The 13,909-nt window shown below is 46.4% G+C and overlaps 1 long non-coding RNA gene across 1 annotated transcript; it reads left to right on the forward strand.

Annotated features, from left to right (window-relative positions):
* Positions 1-3,524: 3,524 nt before the first annotated feature.
* On the forward strand, positions 3,525-4,447 carry LOC139060520 (uncharacterized). The gene is made up of 2 exons (XR_011514896.1): positions 3,525-3,931; positions 4,134-4,447. It is a non-coding gene; the product is annotated as an uncharacterized lncRNA (long non-coding RNA).
* Positions 4,448-13,909: the final 9,462 nt, after the last annotated feature.

Here is a 13,909-nt window from a genome sequence, read left to right on the forward strand (position 1 = left end):
GCGGACGACTTTCGTCCCGGGAAAGAACGGCACAGCGTCGGGCAGTGCCGGGAGAGAAGCAACCGGCGAGAAGGAAAGAAATAGGGAACGCATAAATAAAAGCGTGTGGGGAGAGAATCGCTACAGATAGGTGTACATCTTCCACTTTTCTCGCTCTCTATTAGTTTGTTTGCTTGATTTTTTGGTCCTCTCTTTTACGACGATCCCATCGTTCGCTTTTGTACTTTTGCAATATTGAACGCGCTGCTAGCAGCGCGTGACCAGATCCCTCGCCACTTCACCAATATTTTCACTTTTTCTTTTCTTATGGTTTTCATGATCATTGCTCCCGCTAGAGGTCTCATCACGGCTGGGTGCCGGCAGTCTAATTTAGCTCTCTCCCTCTCTCCCTCTCTGTCCATCTCTGTCCCACGTATTCGAGCTCTTTTTTTGTTTCACCCGGACGTCATAGGCAAAGGGCTGAGACCAAATAGGAGAGCATGCGTGCTTTCTCGCTCGAACCTTTCGCGTTTCGTTAGAACTGCGAGTATGCGTGCGTGCGGGAGGGAGAGGGGGACGCTCTCTCGTTTGGTGGCGCGCCTGGCAAATGAGTAGATCCGAACAAAAGCGTCAAAATGAAGGGCAACCGCTCTCTTTTGTGTCTTCTGTTTCCTTTGTTTCGTGCCGCACTACACGCGAGCATCGCGGTGGCCTTCCAACAATCCATCCATTCTCCACACCTCCGCCCGCATGCTCGGTTTGTTGTTCCGCAGAGCTCGAAAGTGGGACGAGAGGAGAAGCGAGGGGATTTTCCGGAGAAAGGAGCGGCGGCGGTGCCGCGGCGTGGTGCCGTTTATACTGCATGCGAGACCGCCATGGGGGATAGCAACGAGGCGTGGCATCGCTTACGTAAAGGGGTAGCGTTACAAGTTCGAGGGCAGAGTGTTGTGTGCCTGTCCACTTTGTGTACATGAGCGGAGCTTCCACGCAGGGACTCGTTCGTCGGACGTGTAAAATACCAGGCCCCCCTAATCACAAACGCATCTTACGCTAGATTTGTTCGCGAGAGAATCTTCTTGTCGACCCTCATTAGCCAAAGTGGCAGAGCAACAGCAAAAAGCACTTGCGAACGAAAAAGGTTTTGTGAATACGGGCCCTGATGTACGAGTACAGAGGACTGTCACGGAAAAGTGTGCACTGTGGTTTTGGTCATTCTGCGCGATTATCGTGGAAACTCGTGGATAATTTGTCCACTTAGACTAATATGGATGAGTTCTTCTTTTTCCGAGCTTTCCACGAGCGTTTTACAGAGAGAAAGAAGGGAAGAAAGAAGGCAAGGAATTCAATCAGACTTTTCCCAGTTTGCTACCCTTCACGTGGAGAGGGAGAGAGGGAGAAGACACGAGTTTTGATCGCACTTTCCCGTGCACCAAGCTAGGTGCAGCAAATGTAAAGTTGGGCACTCAAGTCTGTCGCTTTCAGCTACTGTAGAATAGCTCGAGTAACTTTCAGGCCTCACGAGCTTTGAGGCCAGACTCCCCAGACCTCTGCCTTTGTAAGTCGTCCATCGCCCAGTCTATTCAAGGCACACTGCAAAGTCTGGCGTTAACTATAGAAGCCAGAAGAGTAGCACAGGGCAGGATCTGTGGTCTCTTTACACTTGCACTTAGCGTCCATGGGTGAGTCAATTAGCGTTTAATCCCGTGTTGTTCCTTTCTCCTGTCGCTATCGGGGTTCGTACAAAACGAAAATTGGGGTCACCGTTCACTTGTTTGCCTCTAGTACACATAGATGCTCATATTATCGGACTTCCGGTTCAAAACGGCCTTACGCGTTATTGAGGATAAAAATGCCACTCAGTGGTTTATTTGGTGTAATAAGGAAATGCTGGGTATTCAATGCGCTACTTGAAAACAGTTTTTTATCGAACACTCGTACTCGATTCTATTTGTGCAGTCCGCGTGTTCGAGCACCCCTGCTGCAATTGTAACGATAGCTTACAGCAACAAGCGAGCTCCAGCAATACGATCTCGTATGCGTGTACACGTCTAACGGTGCATTCACGTAACTGCCGTCGGGAGAGTAAAGAGGCGGAACCCCCTATTTCTTATCTCGTGCTCAACTGCACAAATAGGGGCAAATCGCTATATATATATATATATATATATATATATATATATATATATATATATATATAGACTCCGGCATCGCGGGGGTGATGCCCAATAAGGTCTACCCGGTGGCTTGGCATCAACGTCCTGCCCTCCGGTCGTGCGAGTTCACGGGGAGGGGTCAAGCATGCGATGGCGTGACGAGCGTCACAAGAGGGAACTATAGGCGTTGTTGTCTCACGCTCGGACGTGCTTCCCTTTCGAGGTCGCACTGCGTGGAATTGTACACGGCGAATAAAAACAGAGGCACTGTGATCGCTAGGGGCGTGGACTCTGAGACGAGCGCTGGGGGAAACGTTAAAGGGACGCCGAAATGAATGTTAAGTTGAGCTGTATTAGTAAACTAAGCCTCTAAAACCGCAAAATAGAGAGAGAGAGAGAGAGATACGGGAGGCAGAAAACGCAAGAAGGTTAATTAGACTTGTCCACTTTTCTACCCTAGACGTTTTGAGGGGTATGGGAAACCGCCGCTCTTACAACGTAGGAGGTGATTTGATAAGACAGAAAAGACGCAGAAATGAAAGGCGGATGGCTACACTGCCCTCATGTTGCGCCGCACCATCTCACTCAGATACACTGATTTTTTTAGAGCGTACGCTCGTGTCTGTTTGTTTGTTGGCAAAAAAAAAAGTTTACGAATATCTAAAGCACTGTGCGAATCGATGTATGCAGGGGTGTTATGCACTAGGATGTCACTGTGTGGTATAATCCCTTCTTTAGTCAATCTCATGGAAAACAAAACAATAAAGCCTCGACCTGGGTCATCCCTTCTGATGGCAATCCTGAATGCGGAAATCTAGCTGTACTCAACTCGATAATATTTTTATGATTAGCATGGGCTGTCTGCAAGGGTTATAGCACCTCAGCTGCTTCACAGCTTCCCTCCTTGTTCAGAAAAGAGATAGATATAAAGCTCTCATGCAAGTCCCCTGTACCAATTTGTACAGGTCCACCTGTGGCATTATGAAGTGCTCAATTACACCTCCAACTGTGAAAAGACGGATACTCAGCAGCCCTCCGTCAATGTCTGCGCTTAGCTTCTGTATCGCAGTGACCATAGCAACACCAGTCCTACTGCCGGAGGAATCTTTACAACTTTACATGAGGTATGCTCAAAATAAGTTTTCACATGAACGCCGATGTGCACTGCTCTGTTACAGTTGTTACTTTGCGCCCCTGTAAGTGGACAAATTAATCCTAAGTGGCAGTACAGGTCATCGCTGGCATGATGAAACTTGTAGTTCTCCGGCCTTTCATATGCACGAGCCAGAAACGACTCTTCCAGAGATGTACACCTCGACAATAAAACATAGGAGGGCGTCATGAAGTGCACTTTCTGAGGTACAAAGGAAAGGCGACGACGACGACGACGAAGGCACGAGTATGATCATGCAATGGCACCGGAAGAAGTCGAAGTAGAGGAAGAAGAATCTCCGGAGAACCTCGTGGCACGAGCGAGGAACGTGGGAGCGGCGCCATTGTGAGAGGATAAGAGAAGAGAAGGAGGCAACAGTGGTGGATTATAGGTTCGGGCTCCTACCTATGCCTCCTGAGCTTACGACTGCACGCCTGAAGCTGATGTGTGTCTGCGGGGCGTCTAGCGAAGCATCGACCACAGCCTCCGAGCTCGTAGCCTATACTTTCCTGGCCTACGCATGATACCCAGTCCTGCCATGCCTTCTGACTGCCGGTCATCCATGTACGGCCCTTGTCGCAGCGGATTACTTGCCACCTCCATCATCCAGCCTCTGATGTGCTCCGACACTCCACCTCTAACCATGGTGACGTGCATATGGAAACTCTATATTACGCGCGAGTTTTTATGTTTGATTTACGTAGTTTGAGGACTAAATTATGACTATATTTAGTGTGTTTCTAGTTCTACACAGAGAGCGCACTTCATTGTTTTGTCTGAAGTTGGTGCTTACCTACAAGTTCCGGAACTTGCAGCGGTGAATATACCTACACCATTTCTTTCTCTAGGCCTACACCATGACATGTGGATTGTGACGCGCTCGCATTTTTGCGCGGGGAGACCTGGTGTGTGTATGCGTCAGGTACGCAGGAGCTCGGAGGTGAGCATCCAGGCAACCTACATCGCGGCGTCGTAAATCCCAGAAGTCATGGAGTTTAATAGTACTTTTGCGCACTGTCCGCTTGACGGCGTAGCACGTTTCCTCATTTCACAAAACTTTTCGGATATAATTCCGATCACAAAATCGCTTTAATTATTTTTATGCAACCTTAAATGTTCACTTAAATAAAATAAAAACACGACCTTTTTTTAAAGCATGAAATGCTTTTAGCTTCCGTTGTTGGCGAACTTCAAGTGACCTTGAGTCAAAAGGCAGAGCCATTATCCGGGCACTCGAACGAGAACATCCGGGCAAGTTGCAAGAACAACATGAGAGCATCCGGGCAACCAGTCAAGACCGCATTACATACGTTATAGTTACTTCCCCAAAAAGTTACAAAAATATTTTTTCCGAGTTCTTCCAAATGTTTGTCAACAATATCACTCAAGCTGCAACCTCTAGTAAGCTGAATTTTTATTTGTCATTTCCAATAACGACCTCCTGGGGCAGATACAAGGCACTATGCACTTTATTGTCATCTTTTGGCGCTGAGACAGAGTTGCCTGTGCTATTTTCGACGCCAGCGGTCCGTGAGTTCCGCGGCGCGTCCGACGTGGTGGCAGCGCTGGTAGCGTACGGTGCACCGCGAATGGCTGTGCCCGAGACGAGACTTGCAATGAGGTTGGTTCTGCCTGTGACAGGAAACTATTCCGTCCATGTGGGTCAGTGCAGAGTATGGCGTGGTGCGGTGTGGTGTGGTGGGATGTGCCGTTGTGAACATGCACTACATGCATTTTAAGATTGTGGCTAGTATAATCTCCAACTAATCTGCTTTGCCGGTAACCGTTTCATCTTTACATCTGCTCTCGATTAAGGGAGAGCCAGCATTTGTCTTTCTTTGTGGGTAATTCAGTACGTAGGTGGAGTATAAAAGTCATGATTTATTGGTTGGTAGCCCAACTGTAATGTTAAGTTAGGAGCGAAAAATCAATCGTAAACTATGCTTAGGTAAATTCGTAAGTATAAGATGATTTCCAATAAACTTAGCAATATTTATAAGGATACACCCACGGCGATCTTTTGCCATGGAATGACTGGATGGGAGAAAACGATGCGCGGCGTTGTTCACTGTTTAATCTGCTTTTGTGCACCTTAAGGTACACTTTCTAAAAAGTCATGTTTTTATGGCATCTTTGATGTCACCGGCTAGAAGCATATTGTAGAGCGCAATAAGATAGCAAAGTTTATTTGTTCTTATTTTGTTTTTTAACATAGTAGAAAACGACGACAATGTATGTTGCTTGCTCGGTTGGCCCTTTGGGTAGGCATAGAACTTCAACAAAAAAAAGAAGGATTTCTCTATTTTGATATGCTGTCTTCCTCATGATCCACTAAAGGTTTAGTGAACTCGGACAGTAAACCCACAACGCAACTTTTCTTAGCCGTTAATGCAGTGTCGTTGTGGAATCGCGGAGAAAGACGACGACACCGTTCTAAATGCTCGCATTTTCTTACTTCCTCTGCACTTCTCTGCTAAGTTTTATCTCCCCTCCTTCGTTTAATTACCGACTTCTTGGCTAATTCCACATCACGGGTAGGCGCCATGTTGTAAGGAGAAAAGCACGTTTCATTGCACCACCATTTTGGTGGGATCATCGTCATCATTAATGTTCCAAATCACCACCGCAGACATCACTGCAACAAAGTACCGCCTCCAGCGCTCATTCGTTAACGCTGGAACAGTTAGCACAAAACATGCAACTAATGATTGCAGAGCTACACAAACTCAAACGAATGGTAGAGGATGTGCAAACAAAAGCCGCGGCCGTCCCCCGAAAGAGGGTCAGTCAAAGTCCGGGAGCTCCTACCAGGACACCGAAAGCTATAGAGCACACTGATAGCGACAGTAATATCCATGGATAATATGGCAAACAACACAAAGACCGGACACATTGAAATCTGGCAATGGAATTGCTGCACGCTACGGACTAAATTGGCTAATTTCACGCACTACATAGAATCGGCGCCAATCCCTCCCGAGGTCATCTGTATTCAGGAAATAGGGAAACAAAATCCAAAACTCAAAGGGTACGAGCTTTATGCTCACCCTGACTACCCTCAAGTAGCCACCTTTGCCAAGAAGGATGTCACGATTAGCGTAAATTATTCTTTTCGGGAACCTATTCAGCACCAGATAATCACGATTTGGCCGCAGAAAAGGGGCAAACCTGAAACAATTATTGTCAACGTTTACAGTTCTCCCAGAGAAAAACAGGCGGATTTTGAAAACGTGGTGACCACCGCGGTGCGACTCGCTCAAGGTAGGGACAAATTAATATTGTTAGGCGACTTTAACGCACAACACTCAAACTGGGGCTACAATAGAGACAATCCCAAGGGCATATTGTTAGCAGACGTTGTAGAGCGCTACGGACTTTTCCAGCTAACTCAACCAGATCTCCCAACGCGAATCGGGAACAGCGTGTCCCACGACACTTCCCCCGACCTCACGTTCACCAACAACGAAAGTGAGACGCGATGGACGAACCTAGGTGAAAACCTAGGAAGCGATCACTATATCTTAAGCATATCGGTTAATGCAGCCAGGATTCGAAGAGCTATTGGCAAGGCAAGGCTATCCGACTGGACCAAATTTCGGGAAAAACAGAAAACAATCGGCAGCATAACAGACGTAGGAGAATGGGCCGAGCGGATCCGAGTTATTCACTCTACGGTCACAAAAACAATTGAAACGACAACGGAGGCTCCAGCCGTGGATCGTCACCTCTTGCATCTCTGGGAAGCCCGGAGAGGCCTCACAAAAAGGTGGAAAAGGCAGAAGCTTAATCGCAAACTCCGGATACGGATAGCTCAGCTAGCGCAGGAAGCTAACGAATACGCACAAAAGTTAAGCGACAGCAATTGGCCTCAGTTCAGTGACTCGCTTCGGGGCACGTTGACTACAAAGAAAACATGGCACATTCTTCGAAGTATGATTGACCCGGGAGGAACAAAAACAGTCGCGAATCGCACACTCAAGCTACTTGAAAATGAGTTTGAAGGTCGGGAAGCTGACATGATAGACAAAATTAAAGAGATATACGTAGGAACTGTACCGACCGGGCAATCCACCAAACCCGTTTACGAAGGTCAGGACCAACCGGAATTGGACGCCCCCATAACCTTTGAAGAGGTTTACGCAGCGGCACACTCCTTCAAGAAAAACACGACCCCAGGGGTAGATCAGGTCACGAACGCAATGATTCGCAATCTAAGTGACGACACGCTAAAGAGCTTGACCAAATTCTTTAACGACACGGTCTGGACAGAGGACGGCGTCCTTCCAAAAGAATGGAAGGAAGCAAAAATTATTCTTATTCCAAAACCAGGTAAGCCTCGTAACATCAACAACCTTCGACCCATCTCCCTAACGTCGTGCGCGGGGAAACTCTTTGAAAAGGTTGTGCAGGTCCGGCTCTCGAACCACATAGAGCTAAACAACATGTTCCCCTCCAACATGTTCGGTTTCCGACCCCACGTGTCAGCGCAGGACGTTTTTCTACTACTAAAACACGAGGTCCTGCACCCCAACAGAGGGTCGGAAGATAAATTTGTACTGGCATTGGACATCAAAAAGGCCTTCGACAGCATCTCCCACCACGCTATTCTGGAGGGACTGGAAGCGGTGAACTGCGGAACGCGAATTTATAACTACGTACGCTCGTTCCTCAGCCACCGCACGGCCACAATCGGATTAGGCTCCACGAGGTCCGACACCTTCAACTGTCCCGACAGAGGTACCCCTCAGGGAGCTATACTCTCTCCACTGCTTTTCAATGTAGGGATGAGAAAGCTAGCCCTGGAGCTAGATAAACACCCGAATCTCGGTTGTGCGATATATGCCGATGATATTACGTTCTGGGCTCACCAGGGGTCCTACGGGGACAAGCAAGAAACCCTTCAAAAGGCCATAGACGCAGTCGTGGAATACGCGAGGGCGGCGGACATGGTATGCGCACCCGAAAAATCGGAATTCATTCGGGTGCGTGCGAAATACGCAAGAAAGAAGGACTGGGTGCCGCTCACTCTGACTCTCGACGGGGCGCCAATTCGTGAAGTGGAGACACTCAGAATATTGGGGATGTGGATACAGCAGAATGCTGGAACATCTCACACCCTACAAAAACTAAAGGCGGTCACAGGAAACGTGGCCAGAATGATAAGGAGAGTGGCAAGAAGCAGAGACAGCCTAACTGAGGGAGAGACCATCAGCCTGGTTCACGCATTCGTAATTAGCCGACTCACATACGCCCTTCCATATCAGGCCTTGACAAACCAAGAGATTAAACAGGCAAACGCAATAATAAGAAAAGCTTCAAAGCCGCCCTTGGTCTTCCCGAATGCGCTAGCACAGAGAGATTCGAGGGACTGGGCCTGCACAATACTTTTGACGAGTACGCAGTCGCGACGTTATATGCCCAGAAAGAACGACTTTGTTCTTCAACTCAGGGCAGAGAAGTATTGGCGAGGTTAGGCTTTCCCCTGAGACCCCAGTATTGCGGAGAGGAAACGGCACAGATAGACCGCAATGTTCGATCGCACATCGCGGTGGCCCCAATTCCCAAAAACATGCACCCCAAGTACCATCCCGGACGACGCAGAGCAAGGGCAAAGGCCCTTCACAAACGTTTCGGCATGGGACCGGGGGTGCATTATACGGATGCCAGTCGAGCCAGCTCAGACACTTTCACCATAGTTTCTACATGCAACAACAACATAACAACGGCATCTTTCAAAACCGCCTCGGCATGCGTGGCAGAGGCTGCAGCCATCGCCTTGGCCATTCAGGACGCTGAGCGCCAAACCAATTCGGCTGTCATATTATCCGACTCACAAGCGGCTTGCCGCCTGTTTTTACAAGGAACGGCACCCAAATCAGTAATCAAAATTTTAGGCACTGAACTAGAGGGGCACCACACTATCGTCTGGTGTCCGGCACACGAGCGACTGGCAGGAAACGCTAGGGCAGACCGTATTGCTCGAGGTTTGAACGTCCGAGCAACGGCATGGCCTAGCGATGACCTTCCACCGAATTCTCGTGACATCCTCCTTCAGCAAAGGCAGGAGCGGAGATGTTTTGGACATCCTCACTCCGATTTAAACAGCCAACAGGAGAGGGACTGGCGTCGTATTCAGACGAATACATACCCCAACCTGCACCACCTACACAGAATACACCCCACGAGGTTCACTGACGAGTGCCCGTGGTGCACAGACACACCCACACTAAAACACATCACATGGGAGTGTCCCAGGAGGCCTCCCACATAGACAGTCCCATATTACACGAACATCCACTAATGAGGAATAGGCAGTGGGAGGCATGGCTTGCGGACGAGGGTCGGGAGAGCCAGTTGGCTCTTCTGGACCAAGCCCAGCGAGCCGCTAGTGCCAGTGGGGCCCTGGAATAGGGGCTCCACCCATCGTGCCTTGTTTTATTTACATCAATAAAGTTTTACTCTCTCTCATTAATGTTACGTTCCGATCACTTATGGTAACCTAGCCATGCTCTAAAATAATCGAATGCGTCAATGTACATAGTTAATGCATATATATATATATATATATATATATATATATATATATATATATATATATATATATATATGTATATATATACACGAGAAGAAAGGGGGTTAACCGAGGGACCCGATAATTATTAGTCATATAATGAGAAGCCAACAAACACTGACACCAAGTACAACATAGGGGAAATTGCATGTGCTTAATAAATGAAATAAAGTAATGATAAATTAATGGAAATTAAAGTGGATGAAAAAACTACTTGCCGCAGGTGGGAACCGAACCCACAACCTTCGCATGTCGCGTGCGATGCTCTACCAATTGAGCTACCGCGGCGGCGTTTCCCCATCCACTTTCTTGGGTATTTATGTGTACTAGTAGAACCCTGGGAGTGTTAGCCGGCGCCCCCACTCACAGACCTTGGCGGCGGACGTGGAACGTCTTTTTTGCCGCAGGCGTCACGAGAACGTGATCTTTTCGGGTGAAGGCAACTGGTCAATAAACCCACACATGCTACCTGAAGGCATCAATGTTGCCGGAATCGAGACCCTCGTTAAGTAATAAACGAGAAGAAAGGGGGTTAACCGAGGGACCCGATAATTATTAGTCATATAATGAGAAGCCAACAAACACTGACACCAAGTACAGCATAGGGGAAATTGCATGTGCTTAATAAATGAAATAAATAGAGCATCGCACGCGACATGCGAAGGTTGTGGGTTCGGTTCCCACCTGCGGCAAGTTGTTTTTTCATCCACTTTAATTTCCATTAATTTATCATTACTTTATTTCATTTATTAAGCACATGCAATTTCCCCTATGTTGTACTTGGTGTCAGTGTTTGTTGGCTTCTCATTATATGACTAATATATATATATATATATATATATATATATATATATATATATATATACATATATATATATATATGTGTGTGTGTGTGTGTGTGTGTGTGTGTGTGTATTATATACATCGTTACGTTGTTTCATGGGCGATTTAAATTGTGCTTGTGATTTCAGTGACCGCATACACTATAGCTTAGCCGCGGGGATAGAAGTGCAATGTTCTCTCTTAATTACCCAGAAAAACACCCATGTCTCTGGGACGTATACGAATTGGGTCCTTGTGTATGTCGGAGACAGGAATCGCTTAACGTCCCAGGCACGGGCGTTTGTTAGAAAGAGACGGCCAATAGGTTTTAACGTATATGACAACTAATGTACGTTTTAACAACTTGACATAGAGATCTTTTTTGGTCCCCACGTGAATAGTTGTCCTCTCATAGGCTTTGATTTTCCGTTTTCATATGACAGAAATATGTTTTCTCTTTCTTTTTTTTTTCAGAATATAATCTTGAACTATCATATATGTAGCTTATATGTGTACACCCAGTTCTCGTATCTTCTGATAAACTTTTAATACTCTGGTTAGTTCAACATGTCACTCGTGCCAGGCGGAAGGCATAGAAGAATGAGCACAGTGCACTTCATTGGGCGCGTGCATGTGCATATGCGTTTGCACGCGATGTATATCTTATTGCTGAGTTTGCATTCTGCCCATCGCATTTGTCACAAAGCGTGTGTTGCGAACGTAATGCTCGAATTCCAAGCAAACGCTATGAAACAGGTCTCGATCTGCCATGCACTCACGCGAGCTCGCTAGTGTCAACCGGAAAGATTCACTAGACGTTCTATGGACTTCGATCTGCTTGCATCAAGTGAGCATCTATAAGAGGTCACTTATGCCTATCTGAGATATCTGTACTCTACTTTACAGCAACATCATCTGGATAGAATTTATATTATCCATGGTATGTATTTGTGACGCTGTTTAGACAAATATAAATAACTATAAGGTATGTGCAATGTCTATAGGACACCATGCTCCATGGACATCAATGGAACATAAATTGTTATTTGGGATATAGCTGAAAATGTGGGGCTCATTGGCGTAGGGACATCCACTAACCTCACCTGCCCAAGGTTATACGCACGCGCCAGCGTGATCACATTTATTCGTCGTTGACACTCCTCTTGCATGGACTGCGTTGTCAAGCAGAACGTTTTTCTTTCTGAGATTGCTGCGTTGTCATCGCGTAGATTGACAATAGCAGTCGCTCTGACCGATGTGGGCACTCTGGAATTAACTCATCAGTCGTAAGCGTTAAGGTGTTGCGTTAAACTTATACACTGGTGTGCGAATTGCACTCGGAATTTGTTGGATGTCATACGCCTGATGTGCCTTCATTTGCCTCTTGGGAGCCGCGAGAAGTTCGCGCAATAGCCGTGAGGTCGTTCTATAGAAGATCTGAAGACGCTCTATAATTTAGAATGTGAAGTGCTTGTCTCTTATAAATATCATTGGAAATATTATATTGCCACATCTAAGCTCCAGAAGTATGATGCAATGCGCTATAAAGAGCTGTGCCGGCGTTCGATCGTGTAAGTATTCTGATGGGCAGTCTGAGGAACCCACTCGTCAGACTTCACTTGATGGGTACCGCAATGCAACAAATGCCAGGTATTTATTCTAAATGGTCATCAGTATCCACTACAAATGAAATGCTGAACGGATTCGAGGCTTACTACATGATGTCGCTTGGGGCCCTTCTGATACACAAAATCATGATCTTGTAGCGCGATCTGTGTGGCCCCTTAACTGAAGAATAGTGTGCGATTATTAGTGGACTATTCACTCAACAAGAGATAGAGCACGTCACTGACTAGTTGTTTATGTGAATAACGACGGATCCCGATTGAATTCCATGCAAATTGTTTAAGCAATTTATATCATTACCTTGCTCCCTACTATACTCGAGACTATATCGTAACTAGTTTTTTATCTGGAGACCCATTCTCACTCATTCGCAAAAAGCTGCAAAGTGTTAATTCTACAATGCCCTGACAAGAAAAACTGCCCTCTGTCGAAGGCAAGCGACTTATAACACTGTAACGTCGGTTATGAAATTTTTGCGAAAGCATTATTAAACAGATTACAGATTTCAGTCTCAGTTCTTAATCATTTTCACCAGACTTCTCGGATGAAAGGCCGCTCAATACATACAAACATACAAATCGCCAATACTGTACTGGAACATTGTTCCAGCTTTCATGAGCAACTGTGAAAATCCATAGACTTAGCTTAGCGTTTGGTCGGGTGCGCCAGTTTTTCTTCCTTCTTCGCTTATCAAGCCCACTAGCGTTAGCTTCACTATATGTAAAACTGTGCAACTGTGCTACAATCATTGTTCGACTCGCTTGATTCTTAATGGACACATTTCAGTCTGCGTCCATTCTCTCCTCTGTGAGGCGAGGTTTTTCTTAGATCGCCACTGCTTTTTGCACTTTACCTGGAACCGCTTTGCTTGCGCGGGATTCCCTCTATAGTAACGTTCACGGTTTCAGTGTTTTCGGAAATTAGGTACTACTAACAGGGTTACAATTTGATCAAGTTGGAGCAGTTCGGTCAGTATCTTCGTTTCCTCCATGTTTCTTATGTCCCCCGTTCGCGTAGTTCGCCATTCATCATGATTGAATAACACTAGCATATGCAAACGACCTCACTTTCTTGGGCAAATGGAATATTGATGTACTCGCAGCAAAGTTGGAGACTGTGGTTTGGCTCACAGGTGCTTATGCCGACCCAGTTAATTTGCTGGCCTTGAATGGTCGTATGGGCGCCTCCAAATTACCTTGGCGCTCCGTTGAAATCATATGAGCCCTATGCCCATTACTGCAGGAAAAACCGGGTACCAACTGTAAAGCGTTGTGCCCAAGCTTTCGTTGCGCATAACCTCTCAATTTTTGGCAGAGCTAAGGCATGCAATTAGTTTTGGCAAGAAACTTTTTCTACTGTACAGCATATACACCTCATTGTTCCAGGATTTGCATTCAGCGTTTTCAACGAGTATTTATAACCTTTGCTTGGTGATCAAAATTAATTTACGAGCCGATAAGGCGCTACAATCATTTCAGGCAAGTTAGTGCAAGCGGACTGGAATTAGACCACGTTTACGTCAAACAAATAGCGATCACGCTTTCTTTATCTCTCTCTATCTCTCTCCCGTTTCTCTCTTCCTTTTTTTCATGTGTACGAATGTTC

The sequence above is a fragment of the Dermacentor albipictus genome, chromosome 5 (genome assembly GCF_038994185.2).
Source record: "Dermacentor albipictus isolate Rhodes 1998 colony chromosome 5, USDA_Dalb.pri_finalv2, whole genome shotgun sequence".
In the NCBI taxonomy this organism is placed as follows: Eukaryota; Metazoa; Arthropoda; class Arachnida; order Ixodida; family Ixodidae; genus Dermacentor; species Dermacentor albipictus.